Genomic DNA, 13,246 nt, shown 5'->3' with positions numbered 1-13,246 from the left:
GATTGGCATGCTCTCCACTGATTGATTATTAAGATGATTGAGATTATTGAGACTACTCTTCAAATTTTTAAGAAATGTTCATTTTCTTAAAATTTGTATATTTTACATTCATTCCGGGACTACTGCCTGTATCGTTCAGAGATGGCACTAGCATGAACTAAAAATCATAAAATAGAATTGTACTCTTTATTTCTGTATTTATCGGCAAACATGGGCATTCGGCACGAGAATTGTGTTTGTTTTGAACACAATTTACTTTCTTATCGCTTCAGCCGCGTGGAATGCAACGCATGAGATTCACGAGTGCCGTCGTTGAAATCCCTTACGCCGCATGCGGCATATTCTAGTTTTTGTTAAAATCCTTGGATATAAAGCCTATAGCAATTCATTACGCACAAGGTCACGTACCATCGACGCGCGCCAGCTTTGCGCATCTCTTGCTTTCTTATCGTTGCGTCGTTGCTGCGCAGTTTACGGCTGCAGCGCAATGTCGGTGGTTTGCAGCCAGTTTCATTGCCGGCCGGTGTTTGATCAGACATTATTATTTGATACGAGTCGGGTGTGTTTGTTCTTCTGCTTTCTAAATTTACATTGTATTCGATCATCAATCGACTATTTAATTGTCAGTGGCGGATTACGGCTAGGCGCACTAGGCGCGCGCGCCTAGAGGCCCAGCTTTTGCCTGGGGGCCCGGCTGCCTGGGGAATTCCGGCTGCCTGAGGGCCCCTGGCATATATGTCCCATATAGACGCGTAATTCCACAAATGCGCCCCATCACTTGGTTTTGACCTCAGCCTTTATGAATAGCGTATTCGGACGCTTGGCGCCCAAAACGGCATTTCACACGTGTTCGCAAAGCAACCGTCACTTGTGAGGATATATAGCTGACTTGAAACTTTTATCTCCGATTTTATTGTTTCTTTATGGCAGAGCTGTTTTAAAATAAAATTTGGATGACACTTATACTGCGAATTTTGTGACCTTTTCTTGAATATTTCGTTTAGAAAGTTGTAGCTATAATGCGAGTAGTATATTTGCTGAATTTTTTAAAATTTCGAACATCTGTGGAGATGAGGACTTGAGGGAATATTCCATTGAGGTTGTAAAATAGCGGGTAGTAACTCTACTTTTTGAATATTAATTATTTCGTCTTTCTATCATTTTTTTTTCACGTCTACGGAACACGTTGAACCGACGTTTATCACTCTACAATTTTTTATCTGGATTTTTGGGGGTGGTAGTTTGGATTAAAAACAGAGAGTGGTCAGTGAGTCGTTAGAAAGTGTACTTAGAAAGTTACATGACTATGGCTTAGATATATCACAAACTGTAGGGGCCAATCTTATATGATAGCAGTTTGCTAACATGCTGGCAGGTACAAGTGGATTACAGGCGCACGTAAAACAACATTCCGTCAGCTGCATTCATACCATGTGGAAGTCATTCTTTAAATTTGGCTGAGCTTTTGCAGCGGAATCTTGTTCTGGAGCATTTACAGTATTTTTATGTTTTGCAAAATATACTTAACTTTCTTTTTGCTGCATCTACAAGACGGTGGAATATTTTAAGCTGAATGCATGAAGGATAAAATTCTAAAAAGTATCAAGAGAATAATTGATACACGATGGTCCGCAAAAGGTATTTGACGCTATTTTAGCCCCTAAGACTCAATTATCAATGAAAAATGAAAAACAAATTTTTTATTATCCAACTTTATTTTTATATTGTATGTGATGTATTAACATCAGAAATTACTCGAAGGGGCGATGTATATATCAGTATTCATGCTTTTGATTTTAAAATTTTCTTTGATTTAAAATTAAGCCGTGTTGAGACTAATAATTGTGTAGAGCGATTATTATTGTCTAAGTATGAAAAGATAGTAAGGCCAAGATATTTCACTGATAGGTTAGCTCACGTTTCTAAAATTCATACAAGGAAAGAAAATATTAGGGAGATCCACATGAAATATATGCAACATTAAGCAATGGTCATCACAAAACAGATATTTGAAGTAGACTTTTGCGGCGCCCATTATACATAAAACTATTAATTTTCAGGCTGTAATAACCGTTTTTTGAAATTTTTCCAGTTTACAGGGCCCCAAACTTGGTTTGCGCCTAGGGGCCCCACAGCTGAAACATAATCCGCCACTGTTAATTGTTACTACTGCTCTGGTAATGTAGTAATAATTATAAAAAGCAGTAGATATTTGATCGCGGCCCGTGTGCACACTTATGCAACCCGCATGGTTCGGTATGCGGTCGCTAAATGTAAGATTGGACGTAGCATCATCATTACCTTCGCGTAAGTTAGCACCCAATTCAACCTTACATATTGTATTTTCTATAGTATATAGATATATTATTCTTAAAATCTTAGGAAATGTTTCCAACTTCTTTTCTTTTTAGTAATTACAGAACTCCCTTTGTACCCTGGCGACTGATGCACGCACAATAACAATTCGTAAGTCTATGAATTCAACCATATTTTTAATTTCTAATTTACACGACCAACATATATTGCCTGGAACTGTTACACATCAAAAGATCGCGACGCGTACCTTTTCTTCCAGATATTGCAAGACGGTGGAACGCTAGGAACCCTTTGTGATACTTTATTCTAGTAACTGTCTTTAATTGGCCGCTAACGACGCCTTTTTCCAAATTTTCAAAACTTTCGGTGGAACAAGGGTCATATCTCTGGAACCCTTCGTGAGGGTTTGTATTTTTTTCTTCGGATTACTAGTTGCGCACGGGCGAAGCGAGACGGAACACCTTCTTCGGCCGCGTGAGATCAACACGCATGTGATTCCCGGAGTGTTGTCGTTAGGGAGATCCCTTCACGCCGCATGCAGCAAATTCTGGATTTGTTTTAGACCGCGGGTATCGGTACCTATTGCAATCGCGCACGGTCGCGAACCATCGACCGTCACGACTTTTGCGCATCTCTTGCTTTCTTATCGTAAAACTGTCGCGTTGTTGCTTGTTTGGCTGCGTAATTGTTATCAATGGTTTGCAGTCAGTTTCGTGGCGGGTGCTGTTTGATCCAAGAACGATGTTTTGGGCGAGCTCGGTATTTGTTTGATCGGACTTGTTTTCCTAAATTTACATTATATTCGACTATCAATCGAGCTTCTTTAACTACTATAGTATTGTTGTTTAATATTTGACGTTTAATTTACATTATGCAAATTCGCAGGGAATTTCGGTCGTAACTGCATAAAGATAGCCGCCAATTTGCCCTTTTCTTGCATTTTTAAAACACGCGCGGATTAAAATAGGCCATATCTCGCAGACCCTTTATTATATTTTAGTTCTTTCTTTGTTTAATGATAGGCAAAATGCATTTTTTAAAATGCACCCCTGAAACCCGCGAAATTCAGTCGTAACTTTGCCTTAAAATGGCTGCGAAAATTTGCCTTTCTTGCATTTTTTAAAACACACGGTGGAAAACAGGCCATATCTTGGGAACCCACTTTGTAATATTTTAGTTTTTTCTTTGTTAATGATATGGTAAGAGTGCATTTTAAGAGATTCATCTTTGAACCTCCCACAAAATTTTGTCACATGCAATTTACTTCAAAACGGCCGCCAAAAATTTGCCCTTTTTCTTACATTTTCAAAACACTCAGTGGAAACAGGTCATACATCTCAAGGCCCTTCGTCAGTTTTAGTTTTTATATTTAATGATGGGGCAAGAGTGAATTTTAAGATGCACCTTTGAACATCCGCGGAATTCGGTCGTAATTGCCTCAAAATGGCCATAAAAGTTTGCTCTTTTCTGCAATTTTCAAACGTGGTGGTAAACGGAACATATACTCCGGAGACCCTTTGTCATATTTTAGTTTTTCTTCATTTAATGACCGAGCAAGAATGCATTTTAGGGTGCAGCCTTGAATTCTCGCGAAATTCGGTCGTAACTGCCTCAAAATGTAGCCGCGAAAATATGCCCTTTTCTTTTACATTTTAAAACACACGGTGGAAAACAGGCCATATCTCAGGATCCTTTGTCATATTTTAGTTTTTTCTTTATTTAATGACAGGAAAGAGAGCATTTTTAAAAGATTGCACCATTGAATTTACGCGAAATTCGGTCGTAACTGCCTCAAAATAGCCCATAAAGTTGCCCTTTTCTTGCATTTTTCAAACACACGGTGGGAAAATGGGTCACATACCTCAGGAACTACTTCGTTGTATATAAGTCAAATTGATTTTTGCCGAATGATTTGAAGTTTTTATTTTGATTTTGCGCAAAATTCTGTTTGCTTATCTGTATGCACTATATACTATTGCGTGTTGTCATTTGTGTACGCAGTTTACGTTTTGTCAGTCGTTGGTTGGGTCGGACGTGTTTCTCGCGAGGATTTGTTATCGTTTATTTTTAGTTTGTTATTCGGTAAATCGCGTTCATTTCCGTCGTCCATCGACTGTATTTAGTTATTATTATTGACGTTTTAGTGTTTTGTGAAGTAAGATAATCGTTAATTTTACTGCTTGCGTTTGTTGTGGCCGATTACTTTATCAACTTGACACATTTCGTGCTCGCGAAATACAGATAACATGAACCTGCAACATCTTGCAACGTTTGTTGTGATATTATTTCGTTTAGTTACGATATATCGGGGTTTGTCGTTGTGTTTGGTATTTTGCCCCAGGAACATGGACAATGTTCTGCATTGAAGCCGAGACAGAACGGTAGAGTGCAGAAGTTTCTATTTTCCTTTTCTGAAATTATAGTCTCCGCTATTGTTTTCGAAGTCTTATTTATACGCGTGCATTTAAGTCTTTGCTTACGCTGGGTTAGAATAATATCTTATCTTGTTATTTTTGTGAACATGCTTATCTAACCGTGTTTAGAATTACTGTATTCAAATGTGATTTAATTTTACTTGTTGGTGAATTATGCGCCAAATATTTGCCCGAGGATCATCTTTTGTCTACCAGCACGTCACTGCGTCTTGTCCATGTTCCAGCGACTTTCAGACACCGCGCAAAAAAAGGTAAAGTGTACATTTTCATTATTTTTCATTTCTGCAATTCCATTTAATTTATACGCGGCAGTTAACTTAGCATAACATGTATTTTTATTGCAATATCAAATTTGTATACTTTTGAACTTCTATTATGATTAATTTTTATTTAATTTTAGAATTTGGAGTTTTACGCACCCACTTAGGCATATACGGTGATGGAAAATACATCCGAGAATCCTCTGCCACAATATCAACCAAAGGGACATGTACCAGCCAGTACCGGAGTTAGGGCATGGCGCGGTTGGGCGACCGCCCAGTGGCGGCGAACTTTAACGGGCGCCGACTCGCACTTGGCCGGTTTTTTCGTATGGGTTTGATTTGCAGAAATCTCGCCCAGGGCGCTAGTAGTGCTAAAACCGGCACTGTCGTTGCGCAAGGAATTGTAGTTTTTTATTTACTATAACACGCGAACGCGGTCTTACTGCAAATTCGGAATAATTTTCATAGATGCGGAATTTAATTTTGTATCACCTTGTATCAAAATTTATTGCTAGAAAATTCCGTAATGCGAGTTATATTAATAGTTGTGTATATACGCACTTATACTCGTTGCGCTAGGAATTGTAGTTTTTTTTTTATTATAACACGCGAACGCGGTTTTACTGTAAGTTCGGAATAATTTTCTTAGATGTGGAATTTAATTTTGTATCTCTTTGTATCGAAATATGTTGCTAGAAAATTCCGTAACGCGAGTTATATTGATAGTTGTGAGTATACGCACTTGTACTCGTTACGCTAGGAATTGTAGTTTTTATTATAACGCGAACGCCGTCTTACTGTATGAGTTTGGAATGAATTTCTTAGATGTGGAATTTAATTCTATATCTCCTTGTAAATTTATTGCGCTAGAAATTCCGTAACGCGGATTTATATTGATAGTTGTTATTAATATACGCACTTGTACTCGTTACTGATTTGAAATTGTAGTTTTAATTATAACACGCGAACGCGGTCTTACTGTAAGTTCGGAATAATTTTCTTAGATGCGATTTAATTTCTGTATCTCCCTTTATCCAGAAATTTATTGCGAGAAAATTCCGTAACGCGAGTTATATTGATAGTTGTGTGTATACGCACTTATACTCGTTGCGCTAAGTATTGTAAGGTTATCAAGAGTATACATTGTATTGCATTTAATCGCTTCACGATTGTTGTTGAAAACTGGCGGAGTTGCAGTAATGCGGATAAGGGTATTTGCCAGTTGGCGCACTGTCTAGATTTAATTCGTCAAGAGGTCGTTTCTAGAGAAATTGTCCATGGGGTTGTTTAGTTTGTTGCAGAAGTCGCGTGTGTAACATGTGTAAATTTGGTTGTGCAGTGTGATTTTTACTTGGAGGGTCAAATTGTTTTTTTTTTTGCTTTTTTGGGATAGATCTTTCTAATTTTTCTTAGTCCTTTGTGTTGTCCATGTAGAATCATTATTTCTAATTGTTGCTCTCAAAGGCGTACTATCGAAAGAAACGCAATTCCAATTGTAACGCATTCGAATAGTCCATCGATAATGTTATAATAATATAATTTTATAATTTATGATAAGATTATAATTTGTATGTTTAGCACACGGAAAACCGGCAAGAATGTCATTTTTTGTGATTCAATATGCTAATTCTTATTGTATTAGGAGTCTAGCAGGCGAACGAAATGTTATAGGATTACGATTCTTTGATCAGATTTTAAGTATTAAATTTGTTTATCTTTTTCATATATGATTTGTATTATTAGGACACGGGAATCCTGCAAAAAAATAATCTTTGTGGTTTGATGTTTGGTGTGCGGTTGTTTTAGGTGTTTAGCGGGCGAACCCGACGTTGTAGGACATTCATTATTCAATGAGATTCTAGGTATTCTAGTTGTATATCATTGTCATATTCAACATTTGTGCTTATTACTAGGGGAAGCCACAAAAGTGGTATTTTACCACAGAAGAATGCCCCTCCAACTGCATGGTGCACACGTGTTTTGTTCATTAATCAAACATATTGACGTTTTCTAGCGTTTCTTGATATTTTATAGCATTACTTACGTAGATTGACAATGAGAGGCATTTAGTGGTAACATTCCAGTGTAGCGCACAAAGAATGATTTGAGTGATTCTTTGCGGAGCATGCGTGGCGTCCGTCGGATATGTTTTGGTGACTGGATATTTACTGGAGTTCAAGTTTAACTTATGTGTTTGACGTGAGTACAAGTGAGTACATTTGGAATCTCCGTGTGGAATAGAAGGAGCGTATCATCAATTACATACAATTTGCGGAAACGTGTTTGTACGCTTTAGTCCTTCATTGATAAGAGAACAAAGGAGTACGTAGCATCAAATATAATATGACTTTTATTTAACTTTTTAAATCTTACAGTTACCATGTTGTAAATTGTGAATGATTCAGTTAATAAAGGATAATTGAAGTTTATATTTTTGTTTACATGTGTCCCTTGTGTTCACTTAGTCGTTTTCAGGATTTGTATGAGGTCATGTTGTACTTTAAGAGTACCTACACCATAGTATAGCATGGTATAGTAAAGTGTAGTAAATGTACGCTGTTGTTTTATTTTACTATAAGATATGAAAACATAAATAGAAGAAACCAATAAGATTTGATAAGAAAGCCGCGTGGCTCTCAGGTGTGCAGCACATGTTGCTATCCAGTAGATCGATGGTTCGATCCCCAATTATAGAAGGCATTTTTCTCAAATATAAAAATAACAGGTGTAATTTGGGTTGCATATGTAAACTCAAATGAAATATAAGAGAAATTGAAATACAAATTGAAGGCAATGAGAAGTAAGAAAGGGGAGAGTAGAGAGAGAATAGAGAAGGAAGGGGAGAGAAGAGAAACAGAGTAAGAGAAGAGGGAGGAGATACAGAAGGGGAGAGAGGCAAGAAGTGGGATGGATTTTTTAAATTTTTTTGGCCGTGTCGTTAGACGGTCTAAGACCCACTAGCTTCGATAATGTCCATTGCTCCCGGCCCATCCTACGGCTACGATGTCGCAAACATCCACTGGAATTATCAGGGCAGCATATCAACGAATTTTATGGTGGGGAATCACCCAGAGGGGGACTTTCTTGAAGGGGTTTATCCTTATAAGATCTTGGTTAAAATATTTCTAAGTTTTAAGTGCCAAAGGAGATGACACTTTAAAATATTCTTACAAGTTCTAGCCTGTAGCTGAAATGAAAGAAGGAGCACACAAATCACACAGGATTTTAACGAATTTTATAGTCTCATCCCAGGTGAGGGAACTCTCCTAGGGACCTGTGCCTGAAATGATGAAAGGGGGTATACAAATCAAAGAAGTAAATATATCTAACTACTATTTCTTTACATTGTAGCCAGATTTTAAGGATTTAGATTTTACAGGTCCAGCAATATACACGTCGCCATATAGAAACAGGACTTACGACCTGCTTAGCCGCACATATAAGCAAGTACCACTTCGAACAATTTCTACGGGAATGAAATTAGCAAATAGTTCATTTTTACGTTGGTAGAAAATGAGAAACTTGACTGACACAGAGGTGTTACAAAGAAACTGACTTCCTTTTAGTACTTTCAGCAGCAAACTTTCAAACACTACAAATAGTATTTTCACGTGACATAAAAGGAAATTAATATACAGGGTGTTACCAAAAGAAAATTCATAGGAGTAGACAGGGTACTCAATTAATAAATACAGCTCATTTATGCATTGGAAAAACAATCAAAACTATACAAGTATATATGTTTAAATAGGCTGAAGGGTGCTGGAGTGTTAGAGAGAAGAAAATCCAAAGTTCAAAGTTCGTAACACCACAGTACAGGAATAGGCGGAATGGTATATAGTACAAAAGCAATTTACAATAGGGCCAAAATATTGGATTTTTAGTAGGTCCACTTGAGATACTAGCAGAATAGTCGACGGATCATACATAAGTTTACTAAGATACGTTAGTTGTAGGGGCACCAAATTAGCCGGCCAAACAGTTAAGGAAGTTAAGCCGGGCTAATTAGCTGGCTGACTACTCCTTAGCCAGTTAGCCGAAATTAGCCAGGCTAATCAGCTAAAGAGCTAAACCACGGCCAATTGGCTAATTTTATATTTTTATACAATATCTGATACAGGCCAAGTCCGACAAACGTAATGATAACGCAGCAATTGTTATCTCACTTGCATTTTGGAAACAAAGATATTTACATGCATAAAATATAAAATTAAACAATTAGCCTATTTATACTGCGCTAACTAACTAATTAACAACACAAAACCAACTTTCAACATAACTCCTTTAATTTAACTACCAACAAACAACCAATAATATACAACTAGTAATGTTGATGAAATACAATGGAATTTAGCATATTAATGCTATTAATTGTGACATTAATAATAGAAACAGATTCGCGATTTAGTTATCTTGTTTTATTTACTTGCGAAGAAACTTTGTGACACAATCCGGGTTGGGAACGACGAATTTCCTGATTGAATTTTACTTAAATTGCCAAGCTCCTATACTTGCTAGTGAGAACCAACAAGTTCTATTCCAAAATTGAGTTCAGTATAATTCCACAGGTATGAAAAATAATACAGCGACGCGGCCGGAAGCGGAACCCGCCCGCGGCACAAATGAACTAACGATAATGTCTGCGATTGAAGAGACATTTAGCGCGTTCCTATATATGGTGTTGTTTGGTGTTGAATATAAACCGATATATCTAATTAAGATTGGACGAAACAGGGGCTGAGTTTTGATAGACATACTCGATTTACTCGGCGTTCGAAATAAAACTGCAACGTGCTGATCAACAACGACACGTAGTTTACTATCCGTTTTGCGATATGCTTGCTGAACGCGATCCTGGAGTTGGGTAGGTTTCATTTTGCTTGGTGGCTGCGCAATAAACATAATTACTGGAAGCAGATTCAAATATTTCCAATTTTCAATCTGTTTCCGTTCTATCCTTTTAATTAATGAGATAATAACCACTGAAATATTGAAAAAGACTGAGTCTTGTGCCGATTTTTGTATGGTATACAATAAAAGATTGCCCTAGATTAAGAATTTGCAATTCATTCTTTTCTATCGCTTTTATTTTACAATATCGCGGTAAATGACAGTTCACTTAATGTTTAATTCGACGCAAAAAGACAATACACACTGTATTCTCGACAATATGAAAACTTACTTGGCAAGCCCTTACACCGCAATATGTATAGCTGAATATCTAGTTGAATATATGTATATTCAAACTGGAGTTAGCACACATGCACCAGAGCAAGAAACAGTACACAAACTTGTTAAATTCACATTTATAATAAATAATTCCATCTTCAGATTGATTCAATGGTCAATTCCTCCTAAATATCATTAAGTATTGATCAGATACAGCGCGAATTACTGGGTAGTGAGTACGAACGCAGGTAAAATAACCACATCGTCGACGGCCAGAATAAAACTATTTGCCAAATGTCGCCGTTGATGTCAGCAGGGTGCAGAGTACCGTTTGCCTCAGGTAACATTGCGCGCAGCAACACACAAACCCAAACACTGATAACACACACTACAAAAAACGAAAACAAGTCTTGAATTTATGTGTATACAAGCCAAATTCAATGAAATCAAAAGTAAACATTAACTAAATAACTCAAAACTTGTCGCAATTATCTTCTTTCCCTACTTCTGCAATATGTTTTGGTATCTTAAAAGTAATTTATTAATTTTATTAATTAGTTTCACGTAAATCATTCGCTTTAAAAGTTAAGTGACAAGACTTAAACATTTACATGTGGCATGGTTTTCAAATCTATATTATATAAGATTAAAATAAATATCACCGCATTCGGTGCTTTATCCGAACTGCAACAGCAACTAGGTACGTAAATAAAAGTGAGTGAGTAAAGAAATTATCACATTCCACACGTTGCTATTGCATTGACGTCACTTGTTTTTGAAAAACAATAGTTTTACTTTAAAAATTACTTGTAAAATTTATTTATTAAAAACTAAAGTCTTATAACGATATCATCAGACTAACTACTCCTATACTACTACTAGTGTAATATTTCTATATTACTGCTATATTATTGCTATACTACTGCTACTACTTCTATGTCCTATACAATACAGTGGAATCTCGGTAATCTGACAATCACTTTGAAGGGCAGTGTCGGATGAGCGAATTTGTCGGATTATAGAAAACTGCCTAAGACCCCTTACAGTCCGGAATTTTTTTCAAATATTTAAGTGATATCTGCTTAAGTGATATGCTGATGATAAAAATGTTTTGCTGATAATGATTTTTATAATAAGATTCATTATTTCTTAAGGAATACTTGCTTAAATTTATTTTTATAAATAGATTTTATTCCAAGAAATAAAGATTCTATATCTGCAGGTAAACAAACTTATCTCTTGTGCAAAATCGCGTGATCGCACACGGACACCTTGTGAACTCACTACCACCGACAAGCAATATTTAACGCGAAAACGTGCATCGTAGTGCCATCTAACCGACTATCTAGTAACGGAAGGTTTAAATTCAAAACACATCTTATCAAATATGCAACAAAGTTGATATTGCATTTTATTCAGTCGCGAATATCTCTTAAACTAAATGAGATAATTAGTATCGCATCGCAGTGTCTTAATCTACGGACTATTCTCTATAAGATAGGATAGTTAAAAAGGGAAATCTGAGAGATGAAATTTTAATTCTTAAAAAAAAAATTGCCAAGGGGGGGTCCTTGATACATTTTTCGACGATTTTTGATAATTAATATCTCTTAAAATAAAAGAGATCGCAACCAATAAATTGCTGATTACAAAAATTGGAAAATTCTCTATCAGATAAAATATAAAATAATTATATTTCGAACAGAAAAAGGTCAAAAATTGCCACTAAAAGTACTAAAAAGTGACATTTTACAATGTTATTCAATCATTTTATTCAATCGCGAATATCTCGTAAACTAAAAGAGATAAATAAGATCTGATCGCAGCGTATTAATCTACGGATAATGCTTGATAATTTATTTCCACGATTTTTGACTGTGAATATCTTCTAAACAAAAAGAACGTTAATATAGTAGGTTCAGAAAATATTCAGAATCAAATGGCTTGTGGCATCTTTGTTACCTTTGTTTCTTTTTGGTGTCGTTTCATTAATTTTGAAATAACACCGATTCTAAAGAAGTTTTCACTTTAAAAATATTATAGTGTAGGGGTGTCTGGCTGGGATTGGAACCGTAATAAGTGTCTAGTAATGAGCAGCGTATGTTAAAATAATGTTACGAATAAAATATTCAAAAATGGAGTTTGCTAAAATAACGAATTTGACATCATAATTGGTACATCTTTGTTGGTTGTTAACTGTCAAAGGAACCAAGATTGGGTACACACAAAGAAACATTTTCATTTTTCCTAAAATGACAAATGACGAATGTCCGACTCATAAATTTGAACGCAATATACGAGTATAATAGAATAGGAAACTTACCAATTACTGGAATTTAAGACACAGCGAGCACTGTAAATTAAATTTCATAAGATATAATTATAAATATGTATTATATTTACACATTCCAAAAAAATAAATAATATGTGTTGTTCAGTTAAAAGATACCTACCCAAGATGGATCATCCTAATTCATCAACATGACGGCGATATGCATCCCATTCATATAGCAACCGATGCCGAAGACAACCCACAATGGAACATGTTAAGCAAAGATTTTGTAACTTGCAATATGCACATAGACGCGTAAAAAAACAGGACAACAGAAGAGCGAGGGACGCGTCTGAATCAACCAGAGATCGGTATTGAACTAGCATTAATATACACAAAATACCGAATATGCATACGACCGCTCCCGATAAGATAGACTGATGTGAAGCGAGAAGTCAGCGCAACAATAGCTCGCAGTTTTGTTGCGCGAATTGCAATAGACACGATACCTGAGATTTAAACCAAACTGAAATGTGCAGAATGCAGCACGCACATATATGTTGTACCCAGCTGAGTGAGGCGAAAGGAGATGGCTACAATAACACACGGGAATCTTGTGCGTGGCGTTTCAAACGGCGAATGCGATAAAAAAAGTTGTTTATACACAAACGCAGATAACAGCATTGTGTTCAAAACTATTCTCGGGTCCACGATTCCGGATAAATACAAAAATAAGCAGAATGAATCAATTTTATATTTAAGTGCATCGTAGCGGCATCTGTGAATGATAC

The sequence above is a fragment of the Atheta coriaria genome, unplaced genomic scaffold (genome assembly GCF_025399875.1).
Source record: "Atheta coriaria isolate IRGN ID8LTWV9N9 unplaced genomic scaffold, Caltech_Dcor_3.1 hic_scaffold_16_pilon, whole genome shotgun sequence".
NCBI classification, from domain to species: domain Eukaryota; kingdom Metazoa; phylum Arthropoda; class Insecta; order Coleoptera; family Staphylinidae; genus Dalotia; species Dalotia coriaria.
This window is presented reverse-complemented; position numbering follows the sequence as displayed.